The 15,860-nt window shown below is 42.0% G+C and overlaps 1 protein-coding gene across 3 annotated transcripts in view; it reads right to left on the reverse strand.

Annotated features, from left to right (window-relative positions):
- Positions 1 to 15,860, reverse strand: part of astn1 (astrotactin 1) — a 1,266,263-nt gene that overhangs the window by 1,018,967 nt on the left and 231,436 nt on the right. The gene's annotated exons all lie outside the window — the stretch shown is intronic.

The raw sequence follows: 15,860 nt of genomic DNA on the forward strand, positions 1-15,860 counted from the left end.
TCTCAAAGATTGATTGACAATCATGAGGTGTCTCATGAAATTAATTATATTAAAGAAAATATTACTGTAAAATACAGTATATATACTGTATATATATATATATATATAAATATATATATATATGTTATTATATGGTGGCCTTTCTGAGGCTAGGCAGAACTCTCTGTGCTGGCAATCAGAAAGCTACCAGTTTGAATCCTGTAAACGCCAGACGTGACTCTACTCCATTGGGCCCTTGAGCAAGTCTCTGAACCTGCAATTGCTTCGTCCTGGGTGTGACATTAATCTGCATCCAGCCCTGCAAGCAGGTCCTCCAATGTGCAGGGAAAACTTCGGGGTTAGTGGCAGGATTGGCACTCCAGACACTATAAAAAATAAATCTCACACTGTCCCAGTATAGTGGTGAGTTGTCACCTGTTGCATGGCTACACTTGGGTTCCAATCTAGGTGGTTTGTCATGTGGTGGGTGCGGCACTGCGCTATAATCATTGCATGATCCCAACCTCTCTCTCTCTCTCTTTCTCATTCTCTTTCCATCCCTGGAAGAATTTCTGGGTATTGTCCTCTGGTGGAATGAATCTCATTTTTGTGTTCATAAAACATACCATATGATTGTTTAGAAATCACTTCAGTTTTATTGTTCGATGCCTCCTGAATCACCGGAAGAAAAAAACCACATATGATACTGTTTGACACATCTTGATGTCTAGTTAGGATACATTAAGCTTTTTTGGGGTTCATTCCAATTTTTGCCCTTCTAGACTCAAAAACCTTCATTCTTTGACCATTTTTGAACTACATTTTATGCATCAAATTACACCCTTATGATAAAAAGTAAACCAATAAGTGTCTTCAGCAAAAATGATCATAAGAACTTGACATTGTGTTTGCCAAATCAACTGACCTCAGGGGTTCACCTTCTAATGGGATACAAGGGGTCAAAGTTACTCCACTTCACAAAAAGGCTAAAAAATGAGCATTGATAATACGGCATATGGATGTAGAGTATCATTTTTAGGTTACTTAGAGGTTGCTTATCATGAATATATCTGATTCTTTACTGGTGGTACTAGCCTTCTAACAGCCACTCTCAGAAGATTAAAAATACAAATTTCAAATGCAAGCACTTGGGGTATCATTTAGATTATTTCAAGGTTACTGATAATGAATATGATGACATTTTCAATTTTTGTTCCTTTACTAGGAATTTAGCCCTTTATGTGCCTCCACCAGAGAGTGAAAAATTACAAATAAATATTACAATTGAGAATATTAAGAGTTTAAATATTTAAATATATAAATTGAAGTACAAATTTTAACATTTCAAATATTTCATGCAGCTACTCTTACTTATTATGGACTTCTACTTCATTAAGTAAATCATTACATTTCTTAGGAAGATCCCAAATTGATAGAAAGCATATGCTAATTCAGACTTTTTGAGGCTTAAAATTTGAGATTTAAAATTTTCTGGTTCATTGTTATTGTATTTTTTTATTGGTTATTAAATTTTATTACAATATTAAAACATTGTTGCCATACTATTTTGCTTTTTTTTTCTTCTGTTCACCAAAGGTTTAGGACTGTTTAGATGGTGGCAGCTATTTACTGTTTCTGTCCTCATTGTGAGTCACATGACACACAAGTCATGTGATGAATTACATCATTTCCAGCCACAATTACATTTCCTCTCCAAGTCTGTAGATAATTGTCAAATACAAATCTTTGTGAGGGCGGCACGGTGGCGCAGTGGGTAGCGCTGCTGCCTCGCAGTTGGGAGACCTGTGGACCTGGGTTCGATTCCCGGGTCCTCCCTGCGTGGAGTTTGCATGTTCTCCCCGTGTCTGCGTGGGTTTCCTCCGGGCGCTCCGGTTTCTTCCCAAAGACATGCAGGTTAGGTGGATTGGTGATTCTAAATTGGCCCTAGTGTGTGCTTGGTGTGTGGGTGTGTTTGTGTGTGTCCTGCGGTGGGTTGGCACCCTGCCCGGGATTGGTTCCTGCCTTGTGCCCTGTGTTGGCTGGGACTGGCTTCAGCAGACCCCCATGACCCTGTGTTCGGATTCAGCAGGTTGGAAAATGGATGGATTGATGGATGGAAATCTTTGTGAATGTGTAGCTATTTCAGGGGTTTCTAAGAAGACAGGATTTCTTGCTGTGTCTTAACCACGTATGTTTTTGCTTCATGAACTAAACCTTGGCATTTGCCCTTTGACTTCCTGATTCAGATCTTTTCTTGGTTATACTATTCTCTTTTTTGTTTTTTTGTTTCATTCATTTTCTGATATGTGAAAGGATGTGCACGTTACAAAAATACTACCATCTTTCCTGAAAATTTATATTTTCTGTATTTTGCTTGCACTTCCCCACACAGTTAACCCATACATGGACATAACACAATTAGGAAGTCAGTGTAATGGATGTAGTGTCAGGTCAGATTTACAATTTTTGTATGCAATGTGTGAACAAACAAACATAAGAGTTAAACAAAGGAACACCTGGGATATTGAGAGGGGGAAGTAGATGAAAAGAAGTTCAGGGAATCTACCAGGAGCCTTATAAATGGTTCAGCAAAATAGAAAAAGGTTTTGCTTATCCATGGTGGCCAGGCTACTATTTTCTTCTACCTATAGGTATATTTAGAATGATTACTCATAATGCCATAAGTGTGTTCGGCAGGGTTTTCCTCAGTCAGCACCTGACTTCGAGGAACAAACTCCACCCTCTCTGTATGTTATAAATGAACCCTTAGGAGGTAATAATAAGACCTGGTTATTTTAGAGACAGCGAACATCAGACAAAGAGTGAGAAACTATAATGAATAACCTTCTTCACTGGATTTTCTGGTTGATGAATCAACCCTCATCGTGTTGCTTTATATTCTCTCAGCTGCACAATAAAGCCAGAAACAGAATGTCCACCTCATATGCCTCCAAGTATTTACCTACTACAGTACTAATACAATCACCCACGACTAAATCAAATCTTTCTCATAATCAAACAACAATGCTAATAAAAACTGTCAAGTTTGCCATCAGACGCAAAAGCATTTGTAAGAGAGACACTTTATTAATTTTCTGACAATGACAAAAAAGGTTCTGAAAACTTTACTTATTAAGCATGCTCTCTTTTCCTTGCTGATAAAACGCTGCAAAAAACTGAGTTCATCTGAAAAGCACATTATGAAATATAGAGATAGAGAGAGTGAGAAAAGCATCTGCCACAGCAGGAAACCACTAATCTCTGTCAATTATGAGAGGGCAAAGCAGATTAGGCAAGATTTTGATAATAGGACTGATAACTGAGACTTTCAACAGCGGTCATAATTCAGACAGTTTCACCTGTAACATGCCAAGGACAACAGAATAAATGAAATACAGAAATCAGATGTATCCATTTAAGACAATGATTGTAGCCAAAGGCAAGGCATTCCATCTCTTGAGTAAAGTAGATAGTTAATTTAATAAACTCAGAGTTAACCTTAGAATGACATACATTTTTACATTTTGCTGGTAAAAAATAAAAAGACACTATGTACATTTCTACTGAGATGATATTTTCAATTATTCATATAAAACTTTGCCTTTGATATGTTATTGTGACCGAATCAGAGCCAGTCACTGTCCGAACAGAATTTTCAAATTCTCGGTGTGCATAGGTTGCTGTCCAGTTTTACTCCAACATCCCAGAACTATGTTGGTTAGACTGACTGATGACACTACAATGACCCTGAATGAGTGAATGTGGGTGATGCATGATTAAGTTATGGTGTCCTGTCTATTGCTGGTTTCAGCCTTTCACCCCATGAGGCTGGGACAGAACTGGATTAAGAGAGTTTAGAAAATTACTTTAAGGACATCCAGTTTGTAAACAATTTAACAGTAGTCATAGTATTACACATTAATATAGAATGCATGACCACATCTTTAAAGGATCATTTTATCTGTTTAAGTTTAATTATGCATTAGTAATGAAAAAATATGTCATTGTTACCTGGTCTTTCTTTGTACACCTCACTTGTTTCCCCATTGAATGCACAATGCTCTACCCAACTTTCCAAATTAAGATAACATCTCCCAAGTTGAGTGAAATTAAGCAGATTCCTAAGAAAACTACAACTGCCTCAATAACTATAACAATCTATGTCTTGTATAACCCAAAATCACACAAGGAATGCTGCAATGGGCTTTGACAGCACCTCCAGCCTTGACTCCCTAAGAAGACAAGAAAGAAATCCAAAAAAAACTTGGGAAAGACAATTCAGAGAGGGAATCCTTCCAGGTAGGCTGCGTGTACAATGGGAGTCACAAAATGGGGTAAATATAAAACAAAAGAACACAAGTAATCCTCTTCATAGAGATACCATTGCCACCGCAGAAAATACAATATAATAGTGCAAACTACAAGGCAAAATGCAAGAATAGACAATAGCACTCACTGAATACAGAACCTTATGTCCAGATGGGACACCATATAAGTTATTCAAGAACTGTCACAGGCTTAGGAAATAATTATGGGGCCTGATGACAGTAACCTGGACAATTCAATGCATTCCTTATGAGTGACAAAGAATAGCGGCCATTTCATCCCAAAAACAACAGATTTCCAGTGTTTTGTTGATTTCATTATATTTTGCCCTTTCTCTGTGCAGTGTAGCAGTAGAGGCCGTTATCGACCTCTTGAACCCTCAGGTACCACGCCAAACACCAGGTAAAAGTGCAATACTTCTTATTTTTATTATAATACTGTGCACTAAGCACCCTCCACGCCACACTACTCATAACAAACAATACTCCAATGAAACACTACTAATACACAATGCTCAATCCTCCTCTCCCAGACACTTAGCCACCCTTCATCCCAGTCTCAGCTCAGCGTCTGGGCTTTCCCAAAGTCCTTTTATATCCCCTGACCCGGAAGCGGTTCCAACCCTGCAGTCCATGATTCGTTATCCCTTCTGGGTCAGATTAAAATGTCCTTTTCTTCATCCCGGAAGCACGTCATTCCTTCCGGTCATGTGATCAGGACGCACTTCTGGGTTATAGGGCACGTAGCACTCCGCAAGCCTCCCTACAGCGGCTCCTGGTGGTCCCCATGGTATCCAGCAGGGCTGTTTATAAAAACTACAAGGTCCATAAGGCCCTGCTGGAATTCGGGGAACTTCCATGCTGCTGGGAGGGCTCCATCTGGCGGCCTGGAGGTATGGGCCGGAATATTTGGCCGGCCATCCCTCACAGCAGTTTTCCCCCTTCGTTGCATCTTATTAATGACAATTAAAAATGAGCAGAGCAGACACGCTGGCAAACAACACTGAATAATCAAAGGCTGCAACTACTTTAGCGTCAGACCCACTAATTAGTAAATAATGGATTAATTAAATCATTAGAACACCTAGAAAAGTAGAATGAAAATCAAGATGAAAATATTGTCAAAAAGAAAAAATACATTACTCCCATATAACTGCTTGGTACATTTTAACTTTTTTTTAAACAAACTTAGTTTTCTAATTTCTATATTGTTCCCAAAACACAGAACTTGGGAAGTTCACTTAATTAGCCCAGGAGTCCAATTAAAAATTGAAGATGGTTGGAACAAAAACCTGCAGCCACAGTAGGTCCCCTGGATCGAGTTTGGGAAGCACTGGTGTAAGTTATAACCAAGAGTGGTACAGGTTTTGGAGAATGGAGGTAAGCTAATCTCACTCTCTCTTACAAAAATGGCTAATTCAAGGACACTGCCTCGTGTGAGGGAGAAAGAAACAATCCCCACTCCTGCAAATGCACGATCCTTGACAGTAAGGTCTGAACCAGAAGCTTCTTTTTCATGCAGAAATTATGGTAACCACACTAAGGCTAGACATTGTGATACGGTCTGCAGCAGCCAGCCATTATGAATGAACTGAGTGTTCCATGGGTGGAAGGATTGGATGAGGCCTATGACAGGAAAAGCCAGAAGTACTTAGAGATGATGACAGAGTACAAGAAAGGAGGATGTTCTTCTATGGGTCCCTGCCACCAGGAGATGTTGCAGAAGGGTCAAAACAACAATGAGGGGGTGACCTTGCAGCTGACAAGAGATGTGAAAGGTAACAAGGCTCAGTGAGCAATATATCTACCCACACATCAGACTGGGCTCTCATTAACAATTGTAATCTTTAATCTGCCTGCCTGACACCTTAACTGAAGTATAAAATGTTCCTTCCTAATCATCATTCTTGTTCAGCTATGCACTTAACATACCCATACATAGTTCTGGTTTATTTACCATTATATTATTAAGGAGTTATACTGTTTGTATAGTGTTTATATGTTCATAGACACCCTCTAGTTGTTCTGTCAACCCATCCAAAATACACGCATGTTAGGTTATTTATTGATTTTTCAATTGACTCTATATGTGTGTGAGATTGCTGATGTGTATTTAAATGCAATAAAAAATGTTCAGTATCATGTCTGGTCTTACCTAGCAATCAATATTAGCAGCATACAATCCATATTCTGTGTTGAATTATTTTAAGTTGCTTGAAAATGGGCAGACTTAGGTACTGTCTTAGCAGAGAGGGGCTCAAACACAGAATAAATATCTATAAATAAAACTACAAAGTTACTCGTATATATGATAGGTTACCTGGAGTTTTTAAAGAGAAGTCCTCAGGGCTGATAGTACAATTAGCATGTATGGAAATAGGATTACTGCAGTGGGGTGGCGCCCTGCCAGGCAATTCCTGCCAGGGATTGGTTCCTGCCTTGCGCCCTGTATTGGCTCCAGCAGACCCCTGTGACCCTGTGTTTGGATTCAGCGGGTTGGAAAATGGATGGATGGATGGATGGAAATAGGATTATGAGGAATCCTACAACAGAGGAGCATTTCATTCTCAGCAAGATATGAACTGTACATACTGGGGTAATACAACAGCAAGAGGGTGAATATTAAACAATTTGGAAAGTAGACTAGACAGTATGTTTTTATCTTATACTAGCTGAAATGCCAAGCATTGCCCGGGAGTTAAATAAAGTTGTTTTTTTTTAGTTTGAGAAAAATATAATTAAAATAAAACACAACTTTAAAAATAAGTTAACAAACAATGAAGACTCACCAATGCGCTTGTCTTGTGTTCTTGTATGTATGTTATCATCCAGTTAACGCTCGGAACTGGCCAACTCTATTTAATTTCAAAAGCAACAGTGGCGCGGTGGTGCTCAAACATAGAGAATACTGGCAGTCACCTCCAGTTCGCACTCTGATGGTCGTTCCAAGTGTCAACTGGATGATAACATGCATACAAGACCACAAGATCACCCCCACACCCTACCCAGAAGGGGGTGGTTTAGGGTTCTAAGAAACATGTGTACCAAGTTTCATGAAAATCACTCCAGCCGTTCAGAAGTGATGCTGGAACAAACATATATACACACATAAAATTGACTTTTAAATATATTATATCAAAGAATTACCCTTAGAATATTAGATCAATTTTGATAAGAACAGGCCATTCAGCCCAACAAAACTCATTGATCCTATTCACTTACTATCTCTAAATTGACATTGAGTCAGGTTTTGAAGGTTCCCAAAACACTACTATCAGGCTAATTGGTCATTTATTTAATTTGTCTATGGCTCGGTTTGTAAAGAAAAACTTTCTAATATTTGTGCAAAGTGTATCCTTAACCAGTTTCCATCTGAGTCCCCATTTTAAATTAGATTTGATTAGATAACTTTATTAATCCCAAGGGTAAATGGAGGTGGGGCTCGATGGCGAGCGCCTGGTGGCCGGGCCTGCACCCATGGGGCTCGGCCGGGCACAGCCCGAAGAGGCAACGTGGGTCCCCCTTCCCATGGGCTCACCACCTATGGGAGGGGCCAAGGAGGTCGGGTGCAGTGTGAGTTGGGTGGTGGCCGAAGGCGGGGACCTTGGCGGTCCGATCCTCGGCTACAGAAACTGGCTCTTGGGACGTGGAATGTCACCTCTCTGAAGGGGAAGGAGCCTGAGCTAGTGCGCAAAGTTGAGAGGTTCCGGCTAGATATAGTTGGACTCACCTCAACGCACAGCTTGGACTCTGGAACCAATCTCCTTGAGAGGGGCTGGACTCTCTACCACTCTGGAGTTGCCCCCGGTGAGAGGCGCCGAGCAGGTGTGGGTATACTTATTGCCCCCCAACTTGGAGCCTGTACATTGGGGTTTACCCCGGTGGACGAGAGGGTAGCCTCCCTTCGCCTTCGGGTGGGGGGACGGGTCCTAACTGTTGTTTGTGCGTATGCACCGAACAGCAGTTCGGAGTACCCACCCTTTTTGGAGTCCCTGGAGGGGGTGCTAGAGGGCATACCTTCTGGGGACTCCCTCGTTCTGCTGGGAGACTTCAATGCTCACGTGGGCAATGACAGTGAGACCTGGAAGGGCGTGATTGGGAGGAATGGCCCCCCTGATCTGAACCCGAGCGGTGTTTTGTTATTGGACTTCTGTGCTCGTCACGGATTGTCCATAACGAACACCATGTTCAAGCATAGGGGTGTTCATATGTGCACTTGGCACCAGGACACCCTAGGCCTCAGTTCGATGATCGACTTTGTGGTCGTGTCGTCGGACTTGCGGCCACATGTCTTGGACACTCGGGTGAAGAGAGGGGCGGAGCTGTCAACTGATCACCACCTGGTGGTGAGTTGGCTTCGATGGTGGGGGAGGATGCCGGTCAGGCGTGGTAGGCCCAAACGTGTTGTGAGGGTCTGCTGGGAACGTCTGGCAGAGCCCCCTGTCAGAAGTAGCTTCAACTCCCACCTCCTGCAGAACTTCGACCACATCCCGAGGGAGGTGGGGGACATTGAGTCCGAATGGGCCATGTTCCGTGCCTCTATTGTTGAGGCAGCTGACCGGAGCTGTGGCCGTAAGGTGGTCGGTGCCTGTCGTGGCGGCAATCCCCGAACCCGCTGGTGGACACCGGCGGTGAAGGATGCCGTCAAGCTGAAGAAGGAGTCCTACAGGACCCTTTTGTCCTGTGGGACCCCGGAGGCAGCTGATAGGTACCGGCAGGCCAAGCGGAATGTAGCTTTGGTGGTTGCTGAGGCAAAAACTCGGGCGTGGGAGGAGTTTGGGGAGGCCATGGAGAATGACTTTCGGATGGCTTCGAGGAGATTCTGGTCCACCATCCGGCGTCTCAGGAAGGGGAAGCAGTGCAGTGTCAACACTGTATATGGTGGGGATGGTGCGCTGTTGACCTTGACTCGGGATGTTGTGGGTCGGTGGGGGGAATACTTCGAAGACCTCCTCAATCCCATTAACATGCCTTCCAATGAGGAAGCAGAGCCTGGGGACTCAGATTTGGGCTCCCCCATCTCTGGGACTGAGGTCACCGAGGTGGTCAAAAAACTCCTTGGTGGTAGGGCCCCGGGGGTGGATGAGATACGCCCGGAGTTCCTCAAGGCTCTGGATGTTGTAGGACTGTCTTGGCTGACACGCCTCTGCAACATCGCATGGACATCAGGGACAGTGCCTCTGGATTGGCAGACCGGGGTGGTGGTCCCCCTCTTTAAGAAGGGGGATCGGAGGGTGTGTTCCAACTACAGAGGGATCACACTCCTCAGCCTCCCTGGAAAAGTCTATTCTGGGGTCCTGGAGAGGAGGGTCCGTCGGATAGTCGAGCCTCGGATTCAGGAGGAACAGTGTGGTTTTCGTCCTGGTCGCGGAACAGTGGACCAGCTCTATACCCTTAGCAGGGTCCTGGAGGGTGCATGGGAGTTTGCCCAACCAGTCTACATGTGTTTTGTGGACTTAGAAAAGGCATTCGACCGTGTCCCTCGGGGAATCCTGTGGGGGGTACTCCGAGAGTATGGGGTACCGGCCCCCCTGATAAGGGCTGTTCAGTCCCTGTACGATCGGTGCCAGAGCTTGGTCCGCATTGCCGGCAGTAAGTCGAACCCGTTTCCAGTGAGAGTTGGACTCCGCCAGGGCTGCCCTTTGTCACCGATTCTGTTCATATCTTTTATGGACAGAATTTCTAGGCGCAGCCAGGGTGTTGAGAGGGTCCAGTTTGGTGGGCTCAGGATTGGGTCACTGCTTTTTGCAGATGATGTTGTCCTGTTTGCTTCATCAGGCCGTGATCTTCAGCTCTCTCTGGATCGGTTCGCAGCCGAGTGTGAAGCTGCTGGGATGAGAATCAGCACCTCCAAATCCAAGACCATGGTCCTCAGCCGGAAAAGGGTGGAGTGCCCTCTCAGGGTTGGTAGCGAGATCCTGCCCCAAGTGGAGGAGTTCAAGTATCTCGGGGTCTTGTTCACGAGTGAGGGAAGAATGGAGCGTGAGATCGACAGGCGGATCGGTGCGGCATCCGCAGTAATGCGGGCATTGCATCGGTCTGTCGTGGTGAAAAAGGAGCTGAGCCGCAAGGCGAAGCTCTCAATTTACCAGTCGATCTATGTTCCTACCCTCACCTATGGTTATGAGCTATGGGTAGTGACCGAAAGAACGAGATCGCGAATACAAGCGGCTGAAATGAGTTTCCTCCGCAGGGTGTCTGGGCTTTCCCTTAAAGATAGGGTGAGAAGCTCAGTCATCCGGGAGGGGCTCAGAGTAGAGCCGCTGCTCCTCCGCATCGAGAGGAGTCAGATGAGGTGGCTCGGGCATCTGATCAGGATGCCTCCTGGACGCCTCCCTGGTGAGGTGTTCCGGGCACGTCCAACCGGGAGGAGGCCCCGGGGAAGACCCAGGACACGCTGGAGGGACTATGTCTCTCGACTGGCCTGGGAACGCCTTGGGATTCTCCCGGAAGAGCTAGAAGAAGTGGCCGGGGAGAGGGAAGTCTGGGCATCTCTGCTTAAGCTGCTGCCCCCGCGACCCGACCTCGGATAAGCGGGAGACAATGGATGGATGGATGGATGGAAATGTAGATGCATACAGCATCAGAAACATAAAAACAAAGACTCATTGGACAAATAATACAATCAATCAATAATAAATGTATTGTACAGAAATTGCAAAATAAACTTAGCATTTAGCTTGTGACATCAGGAGGAAGCATTGAATTACCTGATAGCAGTGGGTAGAAAAGACCCTCAGTGGTGCTTCTTAGCAACACCATAGTGGAATGAGCCTGAGGCTGAAAGTGCTCCAACATAATGCTTCCTGGAGCTGATAAAGGGAATTTTTCATAATGGCATCCAGTTTTGCCACCATCCCCTTTTCTACACAAACTTCCAGTTGTTGAAGAATTCTTAGTTGAAGAATATATTTTAATATAACAGCCAGCATCAACTATAGTAATTTGCTTCATATATCTGAATGCTTCAATCATGCTTAAAAAGATCAGACTAGTAACCACACTTCATTCCAAAATATGTGACTTATAGTACCTATGTGTGTGATGTCAGAAAAACAATGTGCCAGAATTTAGAGAGAAAAGGAAATCTTAATTGCACAATCATAGCATCTTGTTACAGGCACATAAATGATATTTTTCCTAGCAGATACGTTAACCTAGAAAATAACTAAAATTTCAAACATTAAATAGGCAATGACTAGGACAACCAGGTGGATTTTCAGAAAAAAAACCAACAAAATCGAAAATCTAAAATTCTTTTCATTTTAAGTTTGTCTTAATAAACATGAAGAAACTTTCTTTCATTATGGATAGTACATTTCAGATATTTGCCAACAGCAAATAGTCATTTTCAAATAACCTGGCATCTAATACATGACTAACTGATGCCCAAATAAAGGTGGCCTTGCAACAGGAACAGCAGTGTGACAGCGGTACTAAATGATACAATCAGCAATGAAATGAAAAAGTATGGAAATAAAAATGAATTCCAAGGAAACAATACAAGTAAAACACATATAATGTGATGGAAGTTACCAGTCAGTACCCTACTAATTAGTCCAGATGCGACTATAAGGTTTATTAGGGATCTTCAAATGAAAATGACAAAGAAGAGGAGGAACAACATTTTTCAATGGTGTACAGGTTAGTTTGCACCTCCATATAGCACTGATTACCTTTAACTCAACTAAAACTCTGGATTTCAATTCATCATTACTGTAAATGAAAGCGGTGCTGACTAACATTTCATATATGAAAAGGGTTGAAAGTGTAGTTTAGGTGTCGACATGGGCTGTGTTCACCTACTGACATTTTACTTTTTTTGTTAAGTAATATTTTGTTTTTTGCACAATTTTAGATACAGGGTGGTAGTTGTGCATGTAGGCACTTTACCACTGAAACACACAAGTTTTGACATACAAGGGTGGGATGTTGTAAATATAAGTTTGTCTGAATGCCTAACTGAAGTACACAAATGGCCTAATGACTGTGAAAAGTGCAGCTAACTTATTTAGCTTTCACTCAGCAATGCAAGTGTTTACTTAGATTACTTATATACAGATATTTTGCACTGTATTAATATTGTTTTTTAGCTTCTCAGTGAGGATATCACTAAAAGATGCAGTTTATAAAAACTAAAACAATTTTTTCCCCAGAAGAATGTGGTGCTCTTTTAAATATCTGGTTATAAGTGAGAAAATGTCAGGAATAATTTCTTTTAAATTCAGCCCTCTAAAAAGAAATGAATTATAACTCACTTTTTACAATTGCAATCAATATTTAATATATTTCCTAATAACGACAGTGATCCACCAGTTTATCACAGACCTCTGGGAAAAGGTTTTAAATATTCACCAGAAAAAAGGTTTTTTGTCATTCTTATCAGGCATTTTTTTCCTTTTCATTTTTAATTAAAAAAAGTCTCTAGAAATCCATTAAATTACTGTTATTAGGCAAGAAATTGTATTTTTTTCCAAGTTCATTGAACACATGCCTAGCACTTTGAGGCCTGCAGCGGAAACTCTTAAATACATTTTATCCATGTCAAGATTTAATCAAAACCTGACATTTGTCAGAATATTTTTTTATTTTTATAATATCCATCTTGATGGCATTAAAATTGTTTTAATTAGGTATTTATTTCCATTCTATACTTTTCAAAATAATCAAGAGCATATTTGAAGTCTTTGATTACTCAAGCTCATAAAGTTAATTAGAGTTAAAAAATGTATGAGATTCCTGAATTTTTTCCTCTGCTTTTCACTATTTAAGTTGACATTAAATATGTTAGCTCTTTTAACATACTGTTAGGAATTATTTGATGAAATTCATATTTACTGAATACATATATGACAAAACTATTGTCATACAATCGGAAGTCATATAAGTAGCAATGTGTGGCACTGTGTAGCTGTTCCTCCTTCTAGGAGCCAACTGTTTGCCCAGTGTAGGAGACAGTGCCTCAGAATGGCCCATACTTCCATTTTTGGAGATAGTGAGGAATAATGGATATGGTGTCCATGTTTGTTCTGACATTGTCAAGCTGGAAAATGACATTAGGCCAGCATGCTACAAAAGTATGACATAATCTCTTTGCATACAATCACAAGATTACAGTAGCTCTCCCTAATAGTGGGCATAGATATCCAGCTGTTACAAAAATGCCTAGAAACCTTGATACCCTTATTTTTAAGCTGTTCAGATTTCACTGTTTTATCATATTACTTCCACACGTGAAACCAGTGGTCAGCAGCAACTAAGGACAAGCTGTACTCATCTTTGAACATGACTTCATGCCAGTCCTCATAAGTCCAGGTTTCTGAAACCTAATGTCCAGAACCAGTAATAACCAATATGATTTGGCATGTATAACAAACTAAACAAATTATTCACAAAAATGATGACTGTGTTGTAAAAACATTGCATTGATGTAATGGCACTGAAAAAGTCTTGAGGTCCTCTTTGTTATGATTCAGCCAGGATTCCTTTACTGGCTAGGTGGAAAATTCCTTCATATGTGTTATTTTGTTAATTTTTTATGTTTATATTGTTCATGTTAATTATTTGTATAATTATGTAGTCTTTGTTAGTATTGTTGGACAGTTAGTTTTTCTGTCTTTTCTACCATGTTCCAATTGTTTTGAGGTTACTTCCCCAAAAGCTGAGGTTATATGTCAATTTCTGTCAAGAAACTGCCCTCAGCTGTATAAAGGCTGTGGAAGGAAGTGGTCCCTTGAGGTTCACTGAATGCGCTTTGTGGTTTTGGTGAGATTTTGTGATTATTGTCCTTTTGTAAATGCACTGGATTAATTTTTACCTTTATACTCGGTTTTTACCTGCAATGTCACCAGCTGGAGACCACCATTCTTTGATGTTTTACCCCTTATCCCAGAACACTTTCCTGGTGAGGGGGTAATGAACAGAGAGAGAGACATGTCCTCAGCACCAGCTGCAACCAACCTCTGACTTACTTGATCTCCAAGCCTTGTCCCTCCTTTTCAGCCACAACCAGAAGTTTGCCTTCTCTGCTTCTTCTGCCAGTTCCCTGGTTGTCTTCTGCAGTCTGCCTCTCCTTAAACACAGGTCTTTGAGCAGGCATGTTGTTGATAGGCCCACAAACTCTCTTTAACACAGTATGTCCAAACATTAACCGGAAACCTAAAGTTTTAACTGGACAGAGCCTTACATACCACACGGCTTCCCCACTCTATGACCAGTATTTTCCTCTCTTCCCCTCATGCACTGACTCTATTCCTTTCTCCCAAGGCATTGTTTGCTCAACGAGTATCACAGATTATAGGGTTGCAGCCCACAGCAACATGTCTGGCCATAGTGAGGTGCTGCATATCTCCCCTGAGAAGTGGGGCTGCTTGTCCAGGTCCACTTCCATCTCAAACTGTGCTCCTGGAGCCAGAAGCTTTGATGCTGGCCTTCTGCTGGAGCCATCCAGAGGCTCTCCTTGCCTAAGCAAAAGGGATCCTCTTGTTTGCTGCTGGACTTTTGTAGTTGGCTTCAAGCTTTCTTTCTCTACTACTTGTGCTAGCTTTCTGAACACCTTGTCAGGCTGCCATATGATCTGATCTTGTGCCGATGAGATTTTACACCCAGACAGTATTTGTTGGAGTGTGGCATTGGTGGTCCCACATAATTCACAGGCTTGCTCTATGCCAAACCACTGCTGGATAATCTGTGGGCTTGGCAGTGTGTTGTACGTAGCTTTGATAAGGAAACTCAGCCCAACCTGTGGTAGCTGCCATAAGTCTGTCCAGTTTACAACTCAACTGCACTGTCTTTACGCATTGTCCAACGGCCCTGTCAACCTTGTGCCACTCTCTTCACTCTGTACTCCTTCTGCTCCATCCTGGTGAACTCTGTGTTAACACAGTAATTCTTCCCTTTCTTACCATCCTTTTACACTAAAATGACCAAAAATACATATGATGCAGTCATCAGCTTACATCAGACCTGCTCGCTGGATAGACATCTTAAACTGGGCGTTCACTGTGCTGTTTTTAGCATTATTTTACTCCTGATTTGCAGGATTTTCTGAGTTGGGCCGAATTTGGTCATTTGGTAATTTGAGCTGGTCATAGAATCCGAAGAGTATCTGTCATGTCAGAAATTTCACATAGCTGTCTTGTAGTGTGAGCAGTCTCACAAGCTGATTTTCTAATGTTAACATCAAATTATCTGAATTGCATTGTACAGTGAGTAAACACAATTACTATGAGCACCCACACTGTGGCATGTCAGTCAACTCGTGCTGGTGTATATTGAGCACATATACAATTGGTGACTCTATTTAAAAATTGTACAGTGTATGCCAGCTTTAACCAACATGGCAATTCTTGAAGGGATGTTAATGAGGGGATTTATCATTTATCATAAAACTGTAGTCACTGGTAAATTATTTGCCTTTTGTGTGTGTAGACAGCATTCAAACTGTACCAAGCACAATTTATGTTCATACAGATAAGCAACATAACAAGCACCATGGAAAAGAACTTTTCTGTTCCCACTTTGTTGAAATATGTTTTTCTTCAGTGAAAGGTGATT

The sequence above is a fragment of the Erpetoichthys calabaricus genome, chromosome 10 (assembly GCF_900747795.2).
Source record: "Erpetoichthys calabaricus chromosome 10, fErpCal1.3, whole genome shotgun sequence".
In the NCBI taxonomy this organism is placed as follows: Eukaryota; Metazoa; Chordata; class Cladistia; order Polypteriformes; family Polypteridae; genus Erpetoichthys; species Erpetoichthys calabaricus.